General features: G+C 42.0%; 1 long non-coding RNA gene across 1 annotated transcript in view; it reads left to right on the top strand.

The window, feature by feature from the left end:
- Window positions 1-23,993, top strand: part of LOC140480476 (uncharacterized) — a 34,661-nt gene extending 10,668 nt beyond the window's left edge. The window contains exons 2-3 of the long non-coding RNA XR_011961305.1: window positions 11,855-11,920; window positions 23,898-23,993. This is a non-coding gene — a long non-coding RNA (uncharacterized lncRNA). The remainder of the gene's footprint in view (window positions 1-11,854; window positions 11,921-23,897) is intronic.
- Window positions 23,994-25,294: the final 1,301 nt, after the last annotated feature.

Below are 25,294 nucleotides of genomic sequence, written 5' to 3'. Positions count from 1 at the left end.
AGAGACATTTAGAAAAGGCATGAGGGGCAAATCTTTTACACAGAGGCTGGTTTGCTTGTGGAATGAACTTCCTAAGGAAGTGTTGGATTTGGCTATAATTATAACATTTCAAAGACATTTGGATAGGTACATGAATAGGAAAGGTTTGGAGGGATATGTGCCTGGAGCAGGCAGATGGGACTAGCTTGGTTTGAGATTATGTTTGGCATGGATTGATTGGACTGAAGGGTCAGTTTCCATGTTGTATGACTCTATGATTCTCTGGTAGTAAGTTAGAGGATTCTGGACACCTCTTCGAGAGGCATATCTCCTTATGCTACTCTTTGGTACTGGAGGTTTAAATAGAATATCTGAAACACATCAGGAAACTTGCTGAGACACTTGGTCAAAAGTTCACTAACACTCAACCAATTTTCATTCTGGAAATTCTTTGAGGACTTCAATTAAAAAGAGTAAGTGCATTGTTACTCTGCCATAGGAGTCGCTAAGTCAAAGGGAATTCTAGGTCCTGAACATCTTGCGAGGGTTGGCCTTGGTCTGCAAGGAATGGGAAGAGAACATGAAGCCATGTAGAGCAGCACTAGCTGCTACAGGAAAGAGAAACAAGAGAATGACTGGAGTTCTTCCCCTCTGTAGCAGTACATTCCTTCTCATCTGGGTCTCCTCCACAAGGAGCTCAAGTTCTGCATTGGAGAATGGGTGCTTCTTGCCATTCAATCCCTGAGTCATCCTGCCCATTGCTGCTGTGTGTCAGCCAGCAGACACCACCCCTTTGGTAGAACTGGATATTTAGAGACCATTTATAATGCTCCACATGCATTACAATAGACCAGCACTTGAGTGTGAAATTTGAGGATGTGTAATTTTGTGCCTCCAAACGAAGTTCAAATCATGGTAATTTGAAATTAGGAAGTTGCATGCTAAAACCAGACTTTCAAACAGATATATCTGACTTGTGCAGTATCCATTTAGGATCCATTTTCACTCTTTCAGTTTTATGTACACATAGTTGATACATAGCAATTTCTTTTGTCATTCCTGAAATGTGGACATCACTGGCTCAGTCAAAATTTATTGCCCATTCCTAATTCCTTTGGAAGTGTGGTGGTTATCTGCCTTTTGAACCACTACAGTTCATTTGGTGTAGGCACACCCACAGTGCTCTTAGAATCATAGAATCCCTGCAATGTGGAAGCAGGCCATTCAGTCCATCGAGTTCACACCAACCCACTGAAGAACATTCCACCCAGAATTGTCCCCCCCCCACACCAACCTTTCCCTGTAGCTCTGCATTACCCATGACCGATCCACTTAACCTACACATCCCTGGACACTACAGGAAATTAAGCATGGCCAATCACTTAACCTGCACAACTTTGGACTGTGGGAGGAAACCGGGAGCACCCAAAGAAAAACCACGTAGACACAGGAAGAACATGCAAGCTCCACACAGACAGTCGCACGAGGGTGGAAGGAGTTTCAGGATTTCAGTGACACCAAAGGAATAGAGATTTATTTCCAAGCCAGGATGGTGACTGGCTTTGAGAGGAAATTGCAGGTAATGGTTTTCCCATGCTGCCCTTATCCTTCTAGATGGTAGTGGTCCTCAGTTTGCAAAGTACTGTCGAAGGAACCTTCATGAAGTTTTGCACTGCATCTTGGTACACACTGCTGCTACAATGTGATGGTCACGGAAGGAGTGATTGTTTGTGGATATGATGCTTTGCCTTGAATGGTATCAAGCTTCATGAGTGTTGGAGCTGCACTCATCTAGGCAAGCGGATCACACTCCTGACCTTTGCCTTGGTGGTGGACAGGGTTTCAGGGGTCAGGAGATTGGTTGCTTATTGCAGGTTTCCTACTCTTTGACCTGCTCTGTAACAACTGTATTGACATGATTGGTCCAATTTAATTTGTGGTCAATAGTAAACCTGAGGATATTGATAGTGGAGAATTCAATGATGATGAATCTATCTTGTTGGAGATGGCACCTGGCACTTCTATGGCATGAACCTTACACACTATTCATCAGCCCAAACCTGAATATAGGCCACATCATAATGCATCTGGACATAGACTGCTTCAGTATCTGGGGATTTGAAAATGGCGCCCAATATTGTCACCAATTGCAGGTATACTGGAACAGCATAGTTAGGGTGCAGCAAGCTCTGGAGCATATGTATTTTGTACTATTGTAGGAACAATGTCAGGGCTCATAGCCTTTGTATTACCCAGTGCCTTCAGAGTGAATTGAGTTGGCCAAAGATTGACATCTGTCATACTATGGATCTCCAGATGAGTCCATATTAGATCAATCACACTGCACTTCTGACTGAGGACTTTTGCAAAAGGCTTTAGCCTTCCCTTTAACACTGATGTGCTAGTCTTTGCCTTCAATGAGAATGGAGTTATTGGAACAGTCTCCAATTCTTGTTTGTTGTTTACATGTCCATCACCAATTATGACTGGATATGGCAATATTGACCAGTTTAGGTCTGACTTGACAGTTGTGCTATTGCTTAGCTCTGCCTAAAAATACAGTATCTGCTGTTTTGCACATAAGTAGCCCTGAATTGTAGCTTCACCAAGTTTCCATTTCATGCTGAGAGGTGTCTGGTGCTGCTTGTGGCCTGCCCTCCACTCTCCACTGAACTTCATCATTGAGAGTAATGGGAGAATTAAAGATATGCCGAGGTTAAATGCTATGGTTGATTACAAACTTGCCACTGATTACAGCCCACGCTTCATGATGGCCCAGTTTAAGCTCCTAAATCTATTCTGAATATATCCATTTATGCCACACAACAGGATGGAGCATATGCACAGTTAAACTGGACTTCACCTGCACATGCATTGGTCATTCCTATCACTAAGAGAAAGTAAGGACTGCAGATGCTGGAGATCAGAGTCGAGAGTGTGATGCTGAAAAAGCACAGCAGGTCAGGCAGCATCCGAGGAGCAGGAGAATTGACGTTTTGGGCATAAGCCCTTCATCAGGGTGGCACGGTGCCTCAGTGATTAACATTGCTGCCTCACAGCACCAGGGACTTGGGTTCAATTCCGGCCTTGGGTTACTGTCCATGTGAAATTTGCAAGTTCTCCCAGTGTCTGTGTGGGTTTCCTCCAAGCACTCTGGTTTCCTCCCACAGTCCTCAGATGTGCAGGCCAGGTGAATTGGTCATGCTAAATTGCCCATAGTGTTAGCTGCATTAGTCATGGGTAAATATAGGGTAGGGAAATAGGTCTGGGTGGGCTACCATTTGAAAGGTCAGTGTGGACTTGTTGGGCCAAATGACTTGTTTCCATACTGTAGGGAATCTTAACTAACTAGCAGGAAAGATTCCAGATGAAGGGCTTATGCCTGATACATCGATTCTCCTGCTCCTTGGATGCTGTCTTACCTGCTGTGCTTTTCCAGCACCACACTCTTGACTCATTCTTATCACTACTAACATGAACAGATGCATCTACAACAGCTAAATTATTGAGAACAATATCTAATATTTGCATTAGACCCATATTTCAATTTTGGTTTTTCTGTCCAAAGCTGAGTGCCGTTAAATTCCAACTAACTGAATACAAAATCCATAAGATAGTATTAATTTTTTTTACAATAAAGTCATGGAAGCAGCATTCATTGATTAAGATTGATTTTACTGGCTGGGTTTAATTCATTTTATTCAAGAACAAGTAACTCATAATTTTTTTTTTCACTGTATTTTTCATGTAGTGCAACAGAGGTCAGAAGCTGAAAAAAAATGCAACCAGGGAATAGGGAGATAATTATCATGAGTAAGCAAGATTTATGGACAATTTACTTTCAAAACTAAGAAGTGTTGCTCTGTTTGGATGGGTCACTAGAATAATTATGATGTTGCCAATACAAATATATATATTTTGAGAAGCAGCCATGTTAAAGATATTGCTTGATCTATGCCAAATAATCAGCTACAGTTCCTGTGATCTATATAGGTTACACATTGCTTGGGACCAGAGGTTATTTATGTATATACACCACAAATTAAAATCTTTACGCCTTGCCTTTCCTTTCATAACAAGTGCAAACATACAGTGGTGAGTCAAGCCAGAAATGCTAGACTGGGTAAGAGTTAAGCAAGATGTCTGTAAATGAATTGCAGATTCCACTGAATACAAATCAAAGAAAAATTGGCACCATTTATCTGCCTCTAGTGGTTGGCTACAATGTGCCAGAGGTCATATTGCAATTGTTCTGATGTGTTGCGGACTGACAGAAATAAAACAGACTATGAGCTTTCCAGTTTAAAAACCTAAGAAATGATCTCTAATAGACAGGACATTAGAGTTAGAGCTATCCGAACAAACACAAATTACTTCCCACTAACACAGTATCACTATCTATTTAATTCGAGAAAATAATTCCCATCTGCAGTATTTATGCCCTGGTACCAGCTTTATGCAACATTTTCACATTTGTTTTATATTTTAGAAAAGACAACTAGTGTATGGGAGCCTCACTATGAAGTTAGCAGCAGAATAACATATTGGGAGCCACATAGCAATCAGCTAATACATCAAGACTCAGCGATGAATTCTGCTTCCAAACTGTATGCAAAACAAACCGCACTGAACTTATTTACACATGGCAGGCATTCTCCTTGTTGGTGAAAGTTGAAAAATACATATCATTACACACTCAGCCAAATCTTTTAGTTTGCAGATTGTTGGAAACTGGGACATACAACTGAAGGTGCATTTAGTGAGCCACTGGAAGTTCTTCAATGTGGAACTCCATGCAATTGTCCAGGCAGTCTAATTGGCAATTCCCCTGCACCCAAAGACACATTATAAATGTTTCTGACCTAGCATGAGAATCTGAGACACTTTCAGTTCAACAGTACTTACCTGAATAGTTACCCAAGCAATGTTAGACAGATTTATACCTTGTCTAAAACCTGGATGGCTACTCCCAGTCACATCATTGACTACCACTTCAAATTGACTCCCTCACACTGATCACTCATTTTCCCCATTGAACATCCAACCACTTCCTCTCTAAACTACCTACCCCCAACCTGAGCCAACAAGCCTCAACCTGACTATAATGTGAACAAGTAACTACATCCCCAAAAGATCAGCCCCTAATCATCCCACTATCTCCCTGACCTGATTACCCAATTACACACTGACCTGACTACCCTCCTGACCCAACAATCCCATTACATAATTAAGCACCAAACTGACTATTAATTCACCCAATTACTTAACTACCCACCAACCAAAAGATTTACAAGGATGTTGCCAGGGTTGGAGGATTTGAGTTATAGGGGGAGGCTGAACAGGCTGGAGCTGTTTTCCCTGGAGCGTCGGAGGCTGAGGGGTGACCTTATAGAGGTTTACAAAATTATGAGGGGCATGGATAGGGTAAATAGGTAAAGTCTTTTCCCTGGGGTCGGGAGTCCAGAACTAGAGGGCATAGGTTTAGGGTGAGAGGGGAAAGATATAAAAGAGACCTGCAGGGCAACTTTTTCACACAGAGGGTGGTACATGTATGGAATGAGCTGCCAGAGGAAGTGGTGGAGGCTGGTACAATTGCAACATTTAAGGGCATTTGGATGGGTATATGAATAGGAAGGGTTTGGAGGGATAGGGACTGGGTGCTGGCAGGTGGGACTAGATTGGGTTGGGATATCTGGTTGACATGGACAGGTTGGACTAAAGGGTCTGTTTCCATGCTGTACATTTCTATGACTAACCAATCATTCACTCATCCACTTATCCAATTAGCTACCTCACCCAATCAACTCCTATTCTCTCACTCTCACACACACACCCATTTACCATTCATCCACTCAACCATTTACTCTTCAATTCACTAACATTCAAACACCAGACCTTTCGACTTACCTTTACAGCTGGTGCAGTAAAAAACTGTTATGTTCTATCCTTCCCCTGTTCTGCACAGAAGGAATTCTCTGAGAGGTGCTGTACTGAGAATTTTTTTTTAACAGCCAAGAACATAAGATCCAGGAAGAAATGTGTAGCTGCACGGGTCAGAAGAATCTTTGAAAGCAGTAGCAATCCCTTCATTATTGTCAATGATGTGATGATTCAGGCCAATGTATTGCTTTTCATAAAGTGTAATCTGGAACCATAGGCTGTTTAAGAGTACATCTGATGTGGGAGTTAGTAGTTCATCCTCACAGTTCTTTAATAGAGGTACTTTGTAATCCAAGATTATTTTACTTTCAATAGGAATTTCTCTTATTGGGTTGCACTTTCAAATTCAAACACTGATGGACAGTCTGTTTTATCACTGATTAGTGTCATGTGTGGGCATGCAAGTTTATTCATATCTACATGCATTATATGTATACATATATCAGAGGTTTCTACACTCGACATATACTAGTGTAGAATTCTTAGCTGTGATTAATTTTTTTTTGTCAGACATTGACCTATGATAAAAATATAAACTTGGCTCAAAGAGGCCAATTTCATTGATAATGTAAATATGAAGAATCAATAACTGAGCAGTAAGAGTAGTCTCCAGTTAGGTTTACATATATCCAAAGAGCCATAACCCTGGAAAATCCTACACTTAAAACTTTCTGTTCTTGAAGGAATCTGGCAGAATGTGGCTGTTTCATCAGCTTTCTGTGTTCAGAGTTTGAAAGGGTTCATGATTGAGTGTGAGAATTACCTCTCCCAACAGACTATGTTCAAATGCGTCAAGATACTAATGGTATCGAAGCTTGTGATGACAAGCAACAAGTAATATTTATACAAGTACCAGGCAGTGATCATCTTCCAGAAGAGGGAATCTAATGATCACTCCTTGACATTCAATGGCATTACTATTGTTGAATCTTCATATCAACATCCTGCAAGTTACTATTAACAAGACACTAAATTGAACTAGCCATACAAATACTGGGTCTACAAGAGCAACTCCAAGGCAAGGAAATCATGCAGAGAATCACTCACCATCTGAATCCCTAAAACCTTATCAGTTCAAAAAGGTGGTGCAACTCCAAACTTCTAAGAGCAATTAGGGATGGAAAATAAATGTTGGTCTTGCCAGAGATGCACACAAAACTACGAATTAATACATTTAAAAAGAAACTATATCCAGATAGGGATACAACTTGGTTAATTGAGGCGATCCGGTTGTTCTGAGTAAAATCAGCAAACACAGATACTGACTGGGCAGTCAAAGCACTGTCTGTGTGAAATACTGGTGGTGCTTTAAACTGCTGCATCTATTCTCCCACTATAATTCATCTGTGTTTGTGAATTTTGAGAGTGTGCATGTGCAAGTTGGAGTTTATAAGATTATTTTACTTAGACCAAGTACAATAAATACTGCTTTCTTGTATTTTTTTGCAAAAGTCAAGGAAAAATATCAGTGTGCATCTTTTATAGTTGGAACACATGTAAACAGTTAAATAGTCATTGAATTGGCATGCATATTTCTTTTTCTGAACAAAACAACATTTTTCCACTCAAACAAGGAGTGAGACAGAGAGAAGCCATCCTACTGCTGCTCATATGGTTGTAACAGATGGCTGATATGTCCAATGCATGATTGGAGCTCGGGAACTACACCTAGCTCAAAGTTAAGGGCTGAACAAATTAAGTCTTCCCATTCGATCCATAAATTTGGTGCAGAAAAGATGGACACCTTCATTATCTCTATTGCAACATTAACATCGCAGTTAAAGTGACCAGTACACATGGACTCCAAATATAATCTTAGTTAACTGAATCAAAATGAAAGGTACAATTCATGAGGTTTTCTTGAGTGAAAGAAATTAATTTTATTACCTACTACCCTGAAAAGCTAATAGAATTGCCGCATTGTGGAGATCGTGAAGCGCACAAAATTTCTTGGCGTCCACCTGGCAGAGAATCTCACCTGGTCCCTCAATACCAGCTCCATAGCCAAGGAAACCCAGCAGCATCTCGACTTTCTGCATAGCTTGAGAAAAGCCCATCTTCCATCCCCCATCCTCACCACATTCTATATAGGGTTTATTGAGAGTACCCTGAGCAGCTCCATCACAGCCTGGTTCCAGAATTGCACCATCTTGGATCATGAGACCCTACAACAGACAATGAGAACAGCTGAGAAGATCATGGGGGTCTCTCTTCCCTCCATTATAGACATTTACACCACATGCTGCATCCGCAAGGCTAACAGCATTGCAGCTGACCCCACACATCCTTCATTCAAATTCTTCTCCCTCCTGCCATCTGGCAGAAGATACCAGAGCATTCAGTCTGTCATGGCCAGACTGTGCAATAGTTTCTTCCCCCAAGCCATCAGGCTCCTTAACACTGTATGACCAGACTCTATTCCATTTGCAATTTTCAGATGATGTTTTGAATTGCTGCTAAAACAATGTTTAATTAATGATTATTCATTAATACATTGTAATTTGTCCACTACTGTGCCTATTGTCTTGTCTTGTTTGGAACTACTGTGCTGTCTTGCATGTTTTGCATTTCTCTATGCACTTTATGCTGCCCTGTGTATGGCTGTTCTCTCATGTAGTCTGTGTGTTCATATCGCACCTTGTTCCTGAAGGACCGCTGACTTGTTTTTAATTGTATCAGCTGTATATTGGTAGAAACGACAAATAAAGTTACTCTATGTTACTCTCTACATCAAATATGCACACAAGCAGGTAATAAGTTTTAAAAAACCAAGAGGAGGCGGATGACTAAACAGACAAGAAGATAAAGCAGTACAGCTTAAAGTTTTGTGAATCTTTCGATTGCAAGAGTGAATCCTGAGACCCAACTGTTTAATTATTGTCCTTTTTTTTATGAGTTGCAAAACTTGCAAAAAACTTTGATTTCTTGAGTAATTAAACTTATATCTATCAACTAAGGAGTCAATCAAGATTGTCAATTGTCATTTATTGCTACAATCATATTTTTGTACCTGTCCAAATATCATTTAAATGTTCTAACTGTACATGCATCTACCACTTCCTCTGGCAGCTAGTTCCATATGCATACCACACACTGTGTCAAAAAGTTGCACATTTAAATCTTTCCCAAATCTCAATGTTTGAGAAATACTGTACATTTCTATTTTTCATGCTGAAGTGGGTAACTTCACAATTACCCACATGATATTCCATCTGCCATGTTCTTGCGCACACGTCTAGCCTGTCTAAATCTCTTTGAAGCATTTTTGTACATTCTTCACAATGTAGATTCCTGCTTAGGTTTGTGCCACATCCAAATCATTGATATAAATTGTGAATAGCTGGGGCCCAAGCATTGATCCTTGTGCTACTGCACCAGCCCTAGGTTGCTAACCTGAGATTAACACATTTATTCCTGCTCTTATTCTGTTGTCTGTCCATTAACCAATTCTTGATCCACCCAAGTATATTACTCACAATTCCATATGCTCTAATTTTGTTTATTAGCTTCTTGTTTGGGAACTTATAAAAATGCCTTCTGAAAATCCAAAGCACCACATCTACCAGTTCTCCCTTATGTATTACTTTCTTGGTAGGTCCTCAAGAAAATTCCAACAGGTTTGTCAAACATGATTTCATTTTCAAAAATCTACATTGACTCTGCCTAATGATATCCTTATTTTCTAGAACACTATATTTCACATCCTAATGCTATCCTTATTTTCAGGGAACACTATATTTCTCATCCTAAGGCGATGACATGAGTGAGAGGAAGGCAAATATATTCAAGTGGGTTGGCATGGCTGAGGTAATGACCTCTTCCCAATAACTCAGCAATTGCTCTGGGCAGGAAGGTTCATGGGTGACTTTCTCATTCTACCACTAATTAAGACCCTTTAATTGTTAATTAACAGCCAAGTAAGGGCTTCTACCCATGACTAACCTGATTATCTACCATCCCAGCAGGCAGGAAAATCAGGGTGCTCAGCCTGATAGATCATTGGAAAGAGGAGGAGCCTATATTGCCTCAAACTGGAAGGAATTGGGAGCACAGATGGCAGGCAGAGGGTGGTTAATGGAAAGCCTGTCCCCAGCCTGTCCTGCAATCTCTTAAAAATATCAATTTACCTTCTTGTGTACTGGGCCTGTAGTGACCATTCCAGGTCCCAGAATCTGTCAGCATCTGTTGGCTGGCTGCTTGTCATAGGGAGGTACATTAATATTGAGGCTCATAATTTGCTGAAAAGCCAGTAGACACCTCTTAAGTGGGTGATTGGAATTTGATCTGGAGGGGATTCACTCTGATTGGGGAGTAAGTCATCTCTAAAGACACCTCCATCACAATTAGAGCAGATAGCGCAAAATCCAGTTCAGCCCTTGTGTCTAGTCATAAAATCTTTTTAAATAGATTTTTAAAAGAACATTATTTTTAATAGATACTAGCAATTCACCCACTACTCATGTCACACTAACTCACTCTCTATCTCCTTTCTCAAATAGTGGGGAAATTGTTTTCTACTTGGTAATTGTTTATTCATTATAGCATCTCACAAACATCAATCAACCCCAGGTATTCATCATAAAAGCAATCAAATCTAGTTTTCTGTTTGCATTATGAGTCTCCAACACATATCATCTGCATGATATAGAATCTCAAAGACTACATTAACAGCATGAGATATCAATATAATTCCCCAATATTTAATGATTTCAATAGGATTTCCTCAATTATGGCTGAAAACTACTACTGAGCTCTGGAATACCATGAATATGTGTCCCTCAAGCAGAATCCTCTTTCCCAGCTTCAGAACAGTGTTTCTAAAGCGAATTAGGCAGTTTCTGGTTTTAATGTCTAAGACTATTGTGTTTACATTACATTGGCAGCTATGAGGATCGGTTATTAAAAGCAATCAGAATATTTTGTTTGTAATCATTGTGACTTCATTTACATCCCATATGTTGGGAAATTCCAGAATCGGTCATTAATTCTAGGATTATGAAAGAACTATCAAACTTTAGGAATGTAAAAAAGTAAAATATAATTCAGGTACAAGAAAATAAAATTCATTCTGTCCTGCAAACTAAATTCAAGTCAATCAAGGAAAAGTAAGCTACCAACTACAACTAAACATGACAAGCAGAAAGATTCCTGTATCTTCAATTTCTTGAGTCACAAACTTGCATGTTAAATATACAAAACAAACAGAAGAAAAAAATAAAATGAAGTGGAACTCTTGGATTGGTAATTGAATGTATCAAACTATATCAGTCTGATAATAGGAAACAGGACTTCTCTGTTTAAAAGTTTGATTAAGAGACCAGTCCCAGTAAAACAATATCAAGTCTCTAGATTTCACTTATTTCTAAATGATCTACTTGATTGCTAATGATACCCAGATATTGCAGATGAAAATTACTTCTTTATATGCACTCTTATAAAGTTATAAGAACCAATTATGTCCAATTACAAGCATAAACAGAAATTGCTGGAGAAAGTCAGCAGGTCTGATAGCATCTGTGGAGAGGAAGAGCTGAAAATGTGTTGCTGGAAAAGCGCAGCAGGTCAGGCAGCATCCAAGGAACAGGAGAATCGACGTTTCAGGCATAAGCCCTTCTTCAGCAATCAGAAGGGCTTATGCCCGAAACGTTGATTCTCCTGCTGCTTGGATGCTGCCTGACCTGCTGCGCTTTTCCAGCAACACATTTTCAGCTCAGATCTCCAGCAACTGCAGTCCTCACTTTCTCCTCTGTGGAGAGGAAGCAGAGTTAACATTTCAAGTGCTGTGCCCCTTCTGAAATGATGATCAATTCTCTGGCACTACACATCTCGAAACATAGCGTATAATTGTCAAGGAGATGAGGTGGCAGTGAATAAGGGAATAAGCTCTGTTTCAATCTCATTCTGCTGTTAAATTTTCCATTGTACTGTATTTCAGAATTTACGCTGATTGCATACATTTCCAGTGCCTGTCTGCTGATACACGTGCTCCTGGCATTTGGAGGTGGGGAATATTTTTTTAATGTTCAAAGTGCCTTTTTAGTGGAGAAATTTTGTTGGGTTTTGCTTTCCACAGGACCAGTGATCAAAACAAAGATTTTGGGTTAGTCCTGCCATACAATTTGTTCAAAAACTCTATTTCATGTCTCCACTTTGCATTATTCTGTCCTTTCGATCTCTAGTTCTTCAACTCGAGTAAAGGTTGAAAATTACTATGACCATTTCTGAGTGATATTTATTAAAATTGAGTCTCTTCCAACACTTTATGATAAATTAGATGTATAGATGTAAGGAAGTGAGTAAATTACAATGAGAATGGGGCATCCATTTGGGATTAAGATTACTATTTGTTTCAGGTAAAAATATCAACACAGCTAGTTGGCCTAAGAGACCTGCTTCTCTGCAGTAATTTCTGAATAACTTTGTGCAATGTAGGTGTGTTAGAATTGGAAAAAAAAAACATTCAGTATATTCAGATCGTATGAACATCTGAACCCTGTTTCAAACCTGCTCGTTATTTTTCACCAATTTTTCCCAATTTGGCCTCATCTGGAGTTTTCTTCTTGAATATGAAATGCTTGGCTAAACTTTAACATTTTATATACTCTACAGAATAATTTGTGTTCTGTAACAATATTTGAGAAAGTATACTGTCAATAAACTCTTAGGGAAAGATTTTGTAAGAACAGTGACAACAAAACTATTAGCAAAGTATAAAGAATGAAGAACAGTGCAGCACAGGAACAGGCCCTTAGGCCCACCGAGCCTGAACTGTCACATGATGCTTGTCTAAACTAAAAACCTTATTTCTCTGTGTTGACCATATCCCTCTATTTCCTGCCTATTCATATATCTGTCAAGATGACTCTTAAACATTGCTATTGTATCTGCCTTCACCACCTCCTCTGATAGTGCATTTCAGGCACTTACTACACTCTATGTAAAAAAAAACCTGTCTCTCACATCTCCTTTAATCTTGGCCCCTTTTACTTTAAAGCTGTGTCCCCTTGAAATTGACATTTCTACTTCAGGAAAAGAGATTCCAAGTATCCATTCTATCCCTGCCTCTCCTAATTTTATAAACTTCTATTGGGTTGCCCCTCATCCTTCGACGTTCAAGTGAAAACAAACCAAGTTTGTCCAACATCTCCTCAAAGCTAATACCCTCCAAACCAGGCAACATCTTGGTAAGCCATTTCTGTATCCTCTTCAAAGCCTTCACATCCTTCTGGTAGTGTGGCGACTAGGACTGTACACAATATTCCAAACGTGGCCTAACTAAAGTTCTGTACAGCTGCAACATGACTTGCCAATTTTTATACTCTATGTCCCAGCCAATGAAGTTAGCATGCTATATGCCTTCTTGACCACCTTATCCACTTTTGTTGTCATATTCAGGGAAATGTGGACCTGTACACTGAGATCCATCTATATGTTGATGTTATTAAGTGTTCTGCCATTTACTGTATACTTCCATCCTGCATTAGAATTTCCAAAACTATCACCTCCCATTTGTCCAGATTAAACTCCATCTGCCATTTCTCCGCCAGGTCTCCAGTCAATCTGTATCCTGCTGTATCCTTTGGCAAAGCTCCTCACTATCCACAACTCTCCCAGTCTTTGTGTTATCCACAAATCTACTAATCAGACCACCTATACGCTTCTCCAAAATTACTTATATATATTACAAAAGCACTGATCCCTATTGAACAGTACTGGTCACAGATCTCCAATCAGAAAAATATCCTTCCACCACTACTCTCTGTCTCCTATATCTAAGCCAATTCTGCATCCATCTTACCAGCTCACCATGGATCCCATACAACTTCAACTTTTGGATCAGCTTGCTATGATGGACCTTATCAAAGGCCTTGCTAAGGTCCATAAAGACAGCATCTACCACCCTGCCCTCATCAAACATCTTTGTCAGTTCCTCAAAAGCCCCAATTAAGTTTGAGAGTCTTGACCTCCCCTACACAAAGCCATACTGCTTATGGCTAGTAAGTCTATATTTTTCCAGATGTGAAATAAATCCGATCCTAAGAATCTTCTCCAATAATTTCCCAACCACTAATATGGGGATCTCTTATAGGCCAGTTGATTAAGAGTTCAGGACCATCTTGTTCCTGTGAAGATGAAGGATAAGGATGTCAAGATTCAGGAACCTTGGATGACAAGAGAAATTGAGAGCTTAGTCAAAACGAAAAAGAGGCATTGTTAAGGTTTAGGAAACCGAAGGCTCACGAGCCTATAATTTCCTGGATTCTCCCTGTTGCCTTTCTTAAACAATGGAAAAATGTTTGCTAATCTTCTGGAACCTGTCCTTTGACTAAAGAGGATACAAAAAATTCATTCAAGTCTTCAGCAAATTCCTCATCTACCTTCCTCAGCATTCTGGGATGGATCCCATTAGATCATGGGGACTTGTCTACCTTCATGATTTTCACGACATCCAACACCATTTTTATATTGACATTCCCTTGAATATCAACATACCCTTCCAAGACTCACCACCCCTCATGTCCTTCTTCATTGTGAATATTAATGAGAAGCATTCGTTATGGACCTCACCCACTTCCTCCGGCTCCACATAATAATTTCCTTCTTTGTTCTGGAGCAGACCTACCCTTTCCCTAGCTGCCCTCTTATCCTTTTTTTTGTAAATATATTTATTAGCAAAAAAACTTTTTTTGACTTTACAAAACTATAAAATTATAAAAAATATAACAAATACCAGTACAATAAAAAACGCAAATTGCAATACAACTACTGTCTACTAACTACTAACCTACCCTATAAAACAAAACAAAACTAAACACTGCAAAACAACACCGATAAATAAATAAGTGACTAAAAAAAACCAAAAGAACACACAAGAACACAAAATAACTGTGCTCAGCGCAAAGCTCCCAAAGAGAAGAACTGAAGCATTGGATAAATACCCATATTAACTCAGGAGTCCCCCTTCCAGGGCCCAGGGCTCAGCAAACCTAACCATCCTGATTAAACAAATACCCTAGTTAAGATAGCAGACAAATCTGTGTCCAAATAACTCAAAAACAGCTGCCATGTCTTATAATAAAAGGTTTGTTGCGTGGTGCACCATACTTGTGAAAAAAATCCAAGGGGGTGTGCTCCATAATTAATTTTCAACATCCCAGCAAGCCTGGCGTGTTCTCTGACACCCAATTCATCAGAATATTCTTCTGTGTACAGTAAGTAAGAATATTGAATGTTTCTTCCCATACCCATCTAAAGATGATAAATTTGGTAGATCTAGAAGGAGAGATGTCGGGTCTACTTTTTCAGTCCTCTATACCCTCCCTATCTCTCCCACCACAGCACTCCAATAAACACAGAGTCAGTGGCATGTCCAGAAGCAATGGGTAAGAGTACCTACATTTATTTTATGTTTGGGGTACATTGGAGATGTCCATTTTTTAAAACTTCGCCGGATGGTCCGGTGCCAAACAAACCCTGCGCAGAACTTTTAACTGCATAGTGCATTTCCTATTACAGATTGAGATCTTTTGCGCATTCTCCCATATGTCTGCCTACATTTCAGACATTTCAGAAGAGATCTCCACTCCTAGCTCTTGCTCCCAGACTTCACATAGCTGGTTAATATCCTGCCAGGCCCTATCATCCAGCAGGTGATAAAAGGCAGTAACCGAGAGGGTGCTTGTGGCATGTAGCCACAACCACTCTGTATCGGGCTTATAGGATTTAATGAGAAGAGTAGTCTTCTTCTGGATGAAATCCTGAACCTGAAAAAACAGAAAAGATCTCTGCTAGGCAGCCTGTATTTGTAGCTCAATTGCTTGAAGGACATCATAACCTCACCCTCAAACATGTCTCCCAAACTAGAAACTCCCCTTGCTACCCATAGTTTGAACCCTGAGTCCATCATTCCTGGTCGGAACCCCAGCATAACAACTATGGGAGTGAGTGGCGAAGTCTTGGATAAGCAACCCTCACTCTGACTCATTGCTCTCCATGCCATGTACTAATAACAATAGGGTTCCAGCAGTGGACCACAACTGTCCTCATCTTACCCATGAACAACAGGTCACTTTGCCTGGGAGGCCTTGACATCCAGCCATACTGAGCCTGGATCGTTACCTGCCCAATCGCACACAAAGGGCAGCATGAAACACAAATGATACCTCCTGATATCTAGGTAATCAACTCCTCTCCATCCTTGAGACAACTGCAATTTAGTAAGTTTGATGAGGGCCCGCCCACAACATTAAACAAAAGAATTAAACCAGCCCATAAGGTTCCTCCATGTTGACCTGGGAAACATAGGGAGCATATGCATGGGATAAAGCAAAGGAGAGAGGACATTCATCTTAATGAGGGCTATTTGACCCAACCATGAAATTGGAAGACCCTCCCATCCCTGAAGATCCTGCCTAATATTGTCAAGCAGGTGAGCAAAATTAGTCTGAAATAACCGATCAAACATGGGAATAATAAAATTACCTAGGTATCAGAAACCCACCCATGACCACTTAAAGAGGAACCTAGGGCCCTCTTCAACCTCTGGCACTTCCTTAAGGTCCCCCAAAGGCATAGCCTTCGACATCGCAAAGTTGATCTTATATCCTGAAATGGCCCCAAATGAATTAATGTATTGTATCAGATGGCGTACAGAGGTCGTTGAGTTCGTTAAAAACAAAAGGACATTATCTGCATACAGTGTAATCTTGTGTGCCCTCGATCCCACTTCCAGAGCGGTTATGTGTACGTTCTGACGAATGGCCAGCAGCTCGATCACCAATGTAAGCAACAACGGTGAAAGGTGGCCAGCCTTGACGACTACCCCTACCAATCCTAAAGTTCCCATACTTCACCCCGTTGGTAATGACCATGGCCAGAGGGTGGCGATATAAAACCTCCACCCACCCAGCAAAGACTCCACCCAACCCAAACTGCTCTGAGACATAGAAGAGATATGGCCATTCCATCCAGTCAAATGCTTTCTCTGCATCTAAGGAAATCACCAACCCCTGGTTCAATCATTGCTGACATGCTTGGATCACATTCAGCAACCTTCTAATATTATTAGAGGATCAATGGCCCCTTATAAAGCCTGTCTGGTCCTCTTTAATAATATGGGGCAACACCCTTTCCAATCTCAGCACCAGGATCTTGGACAGAATCTTGAAATCTGAATTTAATAGAGAGATGAGCCTGTATGTAGCAGAATCCTCTGGAACCTTCCCCTTCTTAAGAATTAAGGAAATATTAACTTCTCTCGAAGACGGTGGTAGGCATTCATGCATGTTGGAGTGATTGTATATCTCCAACATTGGCCCTGACAGAATCCCTATAAACTCCTTATAAAACTCACCAGGGAGACCTTCAGGGCCAGGTGCTTTCCCACTCTGAAGTTGCCTAGCTGCCTCCTGTATTTCCTGAACTGTCAAGGGGGCATTAGGGAGAGAGGCCTGTTCCAAGGTTACCCCTGGCAGGTCCAGGTTCTTAAAAAAGATTTCCATCTTGACTCACCTATCCTCGCAACCTTCAGACTGATACAATTCAGAGTAAGAGCTCTGAAAAGCCTAATTAATCCTTTTGGCATCGTATGTAAGGATTCCGGCACTGTCTCTAACTGTAGTGATGGATTGGGGAGCACGCTTTTTCCTAGTCAGATATGCTAAATACTTCCCTGGCCTATCCCCATACACAAACAGCCTTTGTCTTGCAAAAGCAAGTTCTTTCTTTGTGATCTTTGTGAGTACTGAATTACTTAGGGGGAGGCGTGATCAGCTGTAGCTTAGTCACCGAAGGCCTTGCAAAATGTGCCACCTCAGTGGCTTTCAGCCGCGTCTCAAGTAGACCTGCTGTTCCCCCTTCTATTGTTTCTGGCTAGCTGAATAGGAAATAACTAAGCCCCAAGCAAAGGCCATAGCGGTCTCCCATAGCATAGACAGACTACTAGCCATGCCTGAGTTGATAGTGAAAAACTCCTGAAACTCTCTCAAAGAGTATTCCACAGATTTGGAATCCTTAAGGAGAAAAGGATCCAGACACCATTGCCATGAACCTAGCCCCTTACTCATGGACTTAGCCTTCAAATATACTGCCGCGTGATCAGAAATAGCTATGTTCCCAATTTTACAACCCATAATCGAATCCAGAAGGGTCAAGGGTGCCAGAAAAAGATCAATCCTCGTGTGACATTTATGCGGGTTCGCAAAAAAAGTGAAGTCCTTGCCAGTAGGGTGAAGACATCTCCAAATGTCCACCAACCCCAACTCCTCGCATAAGTTAGTCACCTGCTTGGCCTGTGAAGAGATAGTTGGGGGCCCATTAGGCATCCTGTTCACTATCGGATCCAAAAGACAATTGAAATCCCCCCCATAACAGAGTGCCATGTTCCCAAGGCACTCAGCTTAGAGAAGGTACTCATCAAAAATTTGAGGGGATGCGCCGGGGACAGTAAACATTTAAGATGCCATATTCCTCCCCATGTATCAGGGCCTTAAGTATCACAAACTGTCCTTGCTCATCTTTCACCTGCTCTAATAATGTGAATAGAAGATTCACATTATTAGCCACTCCCCTACTTTTAGTAGTAAAGGATGAAAAGAATACCCGGTCATAACCTCCCTGTTGTAACTTCAGGTGTTCTCCATCATCAAGATGGGTTTCTTGCAATAGGGTGATATCAACTCTTTTCCTGTTAAGGCAAGGAAGCCCTTTTTTTATTTTTAACAGATGAATGATTTTCCTTGATGTTGCAGGTGCACCATTTAACAAGACACTTAGCTATATCCCCTTTCAGACACCCTTGAACCTCCGGGAGGGAGAACTCTGCTTGCAATGCGCCGAGCACAAGTAAATGAAGACTCATGAGTTGTAAACTTGTGTATACAAAAACTACTCTAACATAACTACAAACAACTATTGCTACCAAAAAAACTACAACGTAAACCAACTGTAAAACCTTGAATGGGAGACTCTCCTCCCTGCCTATAGAGGGCACTCACCCTACCCATCCCCCTCCTTCACAGGTTCTTCAAGCCCGGACTGTGCCCCTGCCTTAGGCTAAAAAAAATAAGTAAACAAGAAGATGATTCTTAAATCAACAAAAGAAGACAAAGTCAGGATAAGCACTCCACCCATCCCCTGCTCCATGTCAACTCCAATTATGACTAAAAGAGAAAGAGAACAAAAACAAAGAGAAAACAACAAAGGGCACTCGTACAATTTCCCATGATAAAATCCAGCTTTAAAAATATAATAGGAACAACATATTCCAAGACATTTCTTCCTAAAAAAAATTATTAGGGAGAGAGGAAAAAAGGGAAAAGGGAAAACACAGGGAAAGAAGGAAAAGAGGACAAATGTTAACCACTTCCTTCAGATTAGTCGGTCTACTTTAAAGTGTCCACAAAGTTCTTGGCTTTATCTGCCGAGTTAAACATATAAACTGAATCCTCCTGGCTGAAACGGAGCACCACCGGGCACCCCATGAAGTACTGGGTGCTCGGGTTCCTCAGCCTCTTCTTAACCTCATCGAAGGACTTGCTCTTTCAGATTACAGCTGCCAAGAAATCTTGGAAGTACGTAATTTTTGACCTCTTGTGCTGAAGTGCCTGTGGATCTTTCCTCAGTAACCTGGAGGATTCTATTACTCTTTGCCTGGCCTTGTATGAGTGGAAGTGCACTAGGACCGGTCGAGGGTGCTGTACCTGCCCAGACCTGTGCACCACTACCCGATAGGCCTTTTCAATCCGCAGCGGACCATACTCAATTTGAAGGCCCAGGAATTGCGGCAGTCAGTGTTCAAAGAAGCTGACTGGCTGCCCACCTTCTTCACCCTCCGCGAGCCCGACAATCCGCAGATGCATCCTCCGCCCTCGATTTTTGAGGTCGTCGATCTCATCTCGCAAGGCCCGCATTTGCTGTTCCAGGGCCTGGATCCGTCTGGACAAGGACTCGGTCGCCTCTTCCGATGTCATGGTTCAACCCTCCACCTCCTCCATCCACTCCCCTGGAGCTCCATTCATGCATTTGCAGCAAGAACGCGATGGGTTGAATCTGGGCTCAAATCTCCTTGTACGCAGCCTCAACTTTCGCGTTATGTCTCACCATTGCCGCCGCCAATTCCTGTGGGTCGGTGAAGTCCCTCGGGGTTTCGGGTGAGGCCACTGCAGCAGCCTCTGGCATGCCTGGTGCTGCAGGGGAATATCCTTCCTGCTGATGTCTGCTTGCTGCCTTTTCCTTTGGCATCCTTCCCACTCCAAATTGTGAACAAATATGTGTTCTCAAAGCTTTAAATTATCAATTCTCTCATAGAAGTTAGTCAGGAATGGCAAAAAACACCAATAGGCAGAGCTATCCACGGCAGTTGCAATGATTCATCGCCATCTTGCCGAGTCCACTACCCTCTTATCCTTAAACATGCAGACAATGCCTTCAGATTTCCTTAATCCTGTTTACCAAAGACATCCCTGGCCCCTTTTAGCTTTCCTAATTACTTGTTTGAGTTCTGCCCTACTATCTTTGTACTTTTCGAGGGTTCTGTCTGACTTCCATTTCCTAAGCCTTACCAATGCCTCTCATTTTTTTTTGACTAAGTTCTCAATTTCTTTTGTCATCCAAGGTTTCCAAATCTTGCTGTTCTTATCTTTCATTTTCATAGGAACATGTTGGTCCTGAACTCTAATCAACCAGCCTTTAAAAGATTCCCACATACCAGATGTAGATTTACCTGCAAACAGCTACCCCAATGTACATTCCCCAGTTCTTGCCTAGTATTGTGGTAGTTAGCCTTCCCCCAGTTCAATACTTTTATATGAGGACTACTCTTATTCTTATCCATAAGTAATTTAAATCTTACAGAATTATGATCACTGTTGGCAAGATAATCCCCCACTGAATTTTTTTCTCACCTGGTCAGGCTCATTCTACTATAACAGGTCTAGTAGAGCCCATTTGCAATTGGATTGTTTATATATCATTTTAAAAGACCATCCTGAACACACCTAACAAATTCCCCACCATCCAAGCCCCTGGCAGGAAGAGTCCCAGTCAATGAAAAGAAAATTAAAATCACTCATTACAAAACTCTGTCATGTTTACACTTTCCCATAAGCTGTCCACCTATGTGTTCCTCTATCACTCTCTGGCTGTTGGAAGGCCTGCAGTACAATCCCATCAAAGTGATTGCACCCTTCCTATTCCTGAGCTGTAAACACATGGCCTAGCTGGATCAGTCTTCCAAGGTGTCCTCCCTCAGTACATTCGTGATATTTCCCCCTCTCAGTAACACAACTCCCCCACCTCTTGTGCATCTCCCTCTATCTCATCTGAAACATCTTAATCCTGTTGAATGCTAGTCTTATCCCTCTCTGAACCAAGTCTCTGGGATAGCTACAACATCATAGTTATGTGTATTAATCCAATCTCTGAGTTTATCTGCCTTACCTGTCATACTCCTCACATTAAAATGAATACACCTGAGACCACCACTCCTGCCGTGTTCAGTAATCTCTTACTGTCTCTTCTTCCTCTCAGTCTTACTGGCCTTAGTCCCAGATTTCTCTTCAGTTCTTTTCACTTGCTGTTCTTCAGCTCTGGTTCATGCTCCCCTGCCACATTCATTTAAACCCTCCCAAGTGAAGGAACAAACCTCCCTGCCAGGATATTGGTGCCCCTCCAGTTTAGGTGCAACCTGTCCTTCTTGTGTAGGTCACACCTGCCCCAGAAGACATCTCAATGATCCACATACTTGAAGCGCTCCCTCTTACACCAGCTCTTTAGTCACATATTTAACTGTACTATTAGCCTCAATGGCACATGGCAGAGGAAATGATCCGAGATTATAAAGTTAGATCACATGTGATTCAGGGTGTGTTTGTTAATCGAATACAAAATTGGCTTGATGGTAGGAGACAGAAGGTGATGGTAGAGAGTTGTTTTTCAGACTGGAGGTCTGTGACGAGTGGTTCTCTGCAGGGATCAGTACAGGGTCCACTTTTGTTTGTCATTTATATAAACGATGTGGATGACAGTACAGGAAGCACAGTTAGTAAGTTTACAAATGACACCAAAATTGGTGGTTTAGTGGACAGTGAAGAAGGTTATCTAAGATTGTAAAGGTATCTTCATCAATTGGGTGAAAGTGAGGACTGCAGATACTGGAGATTAAAGTCAAGCTTAGAGTGGTGCTGGAAAAGCACAGCAAGTCAGGCAGCATCCGAGGAGCAGGAAAATCGACATTTCGGGCAGGAGCCCTTCATCAGGAATCCTACCTGAAACATCAATAGCACCTGCTGTGCTATTCCAGCACTACTCTAATCTACCTTCTTCAATTGGTCAATGGGCTTAAGGAGCAGCAGATGGCGTTGAATTTGGGTAAATGCAGGGGATTGCATTTGGTGCAATGAACAAGGGCAGGAATTATACAGTTAATGGTCAGGCCCTGGGTAGTGGTGTAGAACAGAGAGACCTAGGGTTTAGGCACATAAATCTTTGAAATTTGCATCACATGTAGACAGGTTGTTTCAGAAGGCATTTAGCACACTTGCCTTCATTGCTTAGACCTTTGAATAGAGGAGTTGGGATGTCATGTTAAGGTTGTACAGGACACTCGTGAGGCCTTTTCTGGAGTACTGTGTGCAGTTCTGGTTGCCCTGCTATAGGAAGGATATTATGAAATTGGAGAGTGTTCAGAAAAGATTTACCAGGGTGTTGCTGGGATTGAAGGATTTGAGTTATAAAAATAGGTTGGATAGGCTGAGATATTTTTCACTGCAGTTTAGGAGGTTGAGGGGAGACCTTATTGAGGTCTACAAAATCATGTGGAACGTAGATTAGGTGAATGACAAGGATATTTTTCCCTAAGGTGGGGGGGTTCAAAACTAAGGGGCATTATTTAAGGTGAGAGGAGAAAGTAATTTAAAGGATGTGACGGGCAATGTGTGGAATGAGCTGTCAGAGAAAATCGTGGATGCAGATATAGTTACAATATTTAAAAGACATTTGGACAATTACATGAATAAGAAAGGTTTGAAGGCATATGGGCCAAACGCAGGCAAATGGGATGAGTTTAGTCGCCATGAACTAGTTGGAGTAAGGGTCTGTATCCATCCTGTATGACCCTATGACTCTCCAATCCTACAGGGCCTGCTTTTCAACTTCCTTTCTAACTCCCTTAACTTCCTTTGCAGGACCTCATCTCTCTTTCTGGCTATGTCATTATTACCAATACAGGCCACAACTTATGCTTGTCATCATCCTCTTGAGAATATACTGTGCTGGCTCAGAGGCATCTTTGACCCTGTGACCAGGGAGGCAACACACTACCTTGGAGTCCACAGAAAAACCCATTTCTGCTCCTGACTTTACTGTCCCTATCATTATGCCTTTCCTACACTTTGAGCCTCAGTCAAAAAGTGCGGCATTGGAAAAGCACAGCCGGTCAGGCAGCATCCGAGGAGCAGGAGAATTGATGTTTCGAACATAAGCTCTTCATCAGGAATGTTGGGGGTGCACAGGTGCAAGGGGCCTGAGAGATAAATGGAAAGGGGGGGGTGGGACTGGGGGGAAGGGCTAGCAATGTGATAGGTAGGTGAAGGTAGGTGTGATGGCGATAGGTTGGAGTGAAGGGTGGAGCGGATAGGTGGGAAGGAAGATGGACTGATAGGACAGTTCAAGAGGGTGGTGCTGAGATGGAGGGTTGGATCTGGGATAAGGTGGGGGGAGGGGAGATGATGAAATTGGTGAAATCAACATTAATTCCGTGTGGTTAGAGGTTCCCAAGGCTGAAGATGAGGTGTTCTTCCTTCAGTTGTTGAGTGGCTAAGATTTGGCGGTGGAAGAGTCCCAGGACTTGCATATGGTTGGCGGAGTGGGAGGGGTAGTTGAAGTGGTCAGCTACTGGGCGGTGGGGTTGTTTAGTGCGTGTGTCCCAGAGATGTTCTCTGAAATGTTTCACAAGTTGTCGTTCTGTCTCCCAAGTGTAGAGCAGACCACATCGAGAGCAATGGACGCAGTAGATGAGGAGTTTGGAGGTGCAGGAAAATCGCTGCTGGATGTGGAAGGATCCTTTCGGGCCTTGGATGGAGGTGAGAGGGGAGGTATGGGTGCACGTTTTACACCTCTTCTGGTGGCAAGGGAAGGTACCAGGAGTGAAGCGTGTTTTTTTTTGGGGGGGGGGGGGTTGGGGGGGTGGATAGTGGTGGGGGAGGAATGCAGGTAGGGGCAGGGAGGAAAATATATTTCTGGTGGTGGGGTCTGACTGTAAGTGGCGGAAATGGCAGAGGATGTTGCATTGTATCCGGAGGTTGGATGAGCCTCCCTGTTGTAAAATACTGCCAGTTGTGGTGCCAGTGATCTTGCTGCTGCAGTTGCTTTCCCTCATAGGCTATCACCCCCAACAGCATTCAAAACAGTATATATTTTTGAGAGGGAAATGTCCAGAGAGGATTCCTGCACTGTCTGGCTTGCTAAACATGCTATCCACAAGATTCTCAGCCTCATGGATGTCCCGTAGTGAGTCCATCTGCATCTCCAGGTGCTCCATGCGGCAAATCAGGACCTGCAGCTGAACATACTTCCTGCACACGTAGTCACCACGGACATTGGAAGGGTCCCTGTGTTCCCACATATTGCAGGGTGGGCACTGCATGGGCCTGTGTTCTCCCTGCTATTTCAAACCTATTGACTAAATCAACCTTAGCAACCACAGACAGTAATCCAGGAACTGATTACACACTTATCATAAAATTCAGGTCTTTGTCTCCCGCTCTCTATTCCTGGCAGATAACAACTCCAAAAAGTATATACTTTAATTCTGTCCAGGCACTACTCACTTACTCTGTAAACTTGCTTCTTGAGCAGCCAAGCCTATGTCACTGTCTAAGGTGAGACTTCGCCCTTCGATTCAGCGTCAAATTTGCTCCAACTGACCCTGCTCCTCAGGTATTTATCCTGCTGCTGCAGTTCTTCACCCAAAGGGTTATGAACCGGTGGAATTCCCTGCCCAGCGTAGCATTTGAGAGTACCTCACTGAATGCTTTTAAGACAGAGATGGATAGATTTTTGAACAGTAAAGGTGTTAAGGATTATGAGGAGTGGGCAGGTAAGTGGAGCTGAGTCTACGAAAAGATCAGCCACAATGTTATTGAATGCGGAGCAGGTTCGATGGGCCAGATGGCTTACTCCTGCTCCCATTTCTTGCATTCTCTGTTCACTCGTAGGTTTACTCTGACTGACCCCGCTCCTCAGACATTTATCCTACTGCCGCTGTCACTGTTCACCCTCAGGTTCACTCACCTTCATCTGTCGCTGTCGGATTGACCCACAATCACAATCTTTGTTTCCTTGAAGCTGACAGAAAATTCTCAAGGCAGCATATGCA

The sequence above is a fragment of the Chiloscyllium punctatum genome, chromosome 8 (assembly GCF_047496795.1).
Source record: "Chiloscyllium punctatum isolate Juve2018m chromosome 8, sChiPun1.3, whole genome shotgun sequence".
Lineage (NCBI taxonomy): Eukaryota > Metazoa > Chordata > Chondrichthyes > Orectolobiformes > Hemiscylliidae > Chiloscyllium > Chiloscyllium punctatum.
Note: the sequence above shows the minus strand (reverse complement) of the source record. Positions and strands in the feature narration are given on the sequence as shown.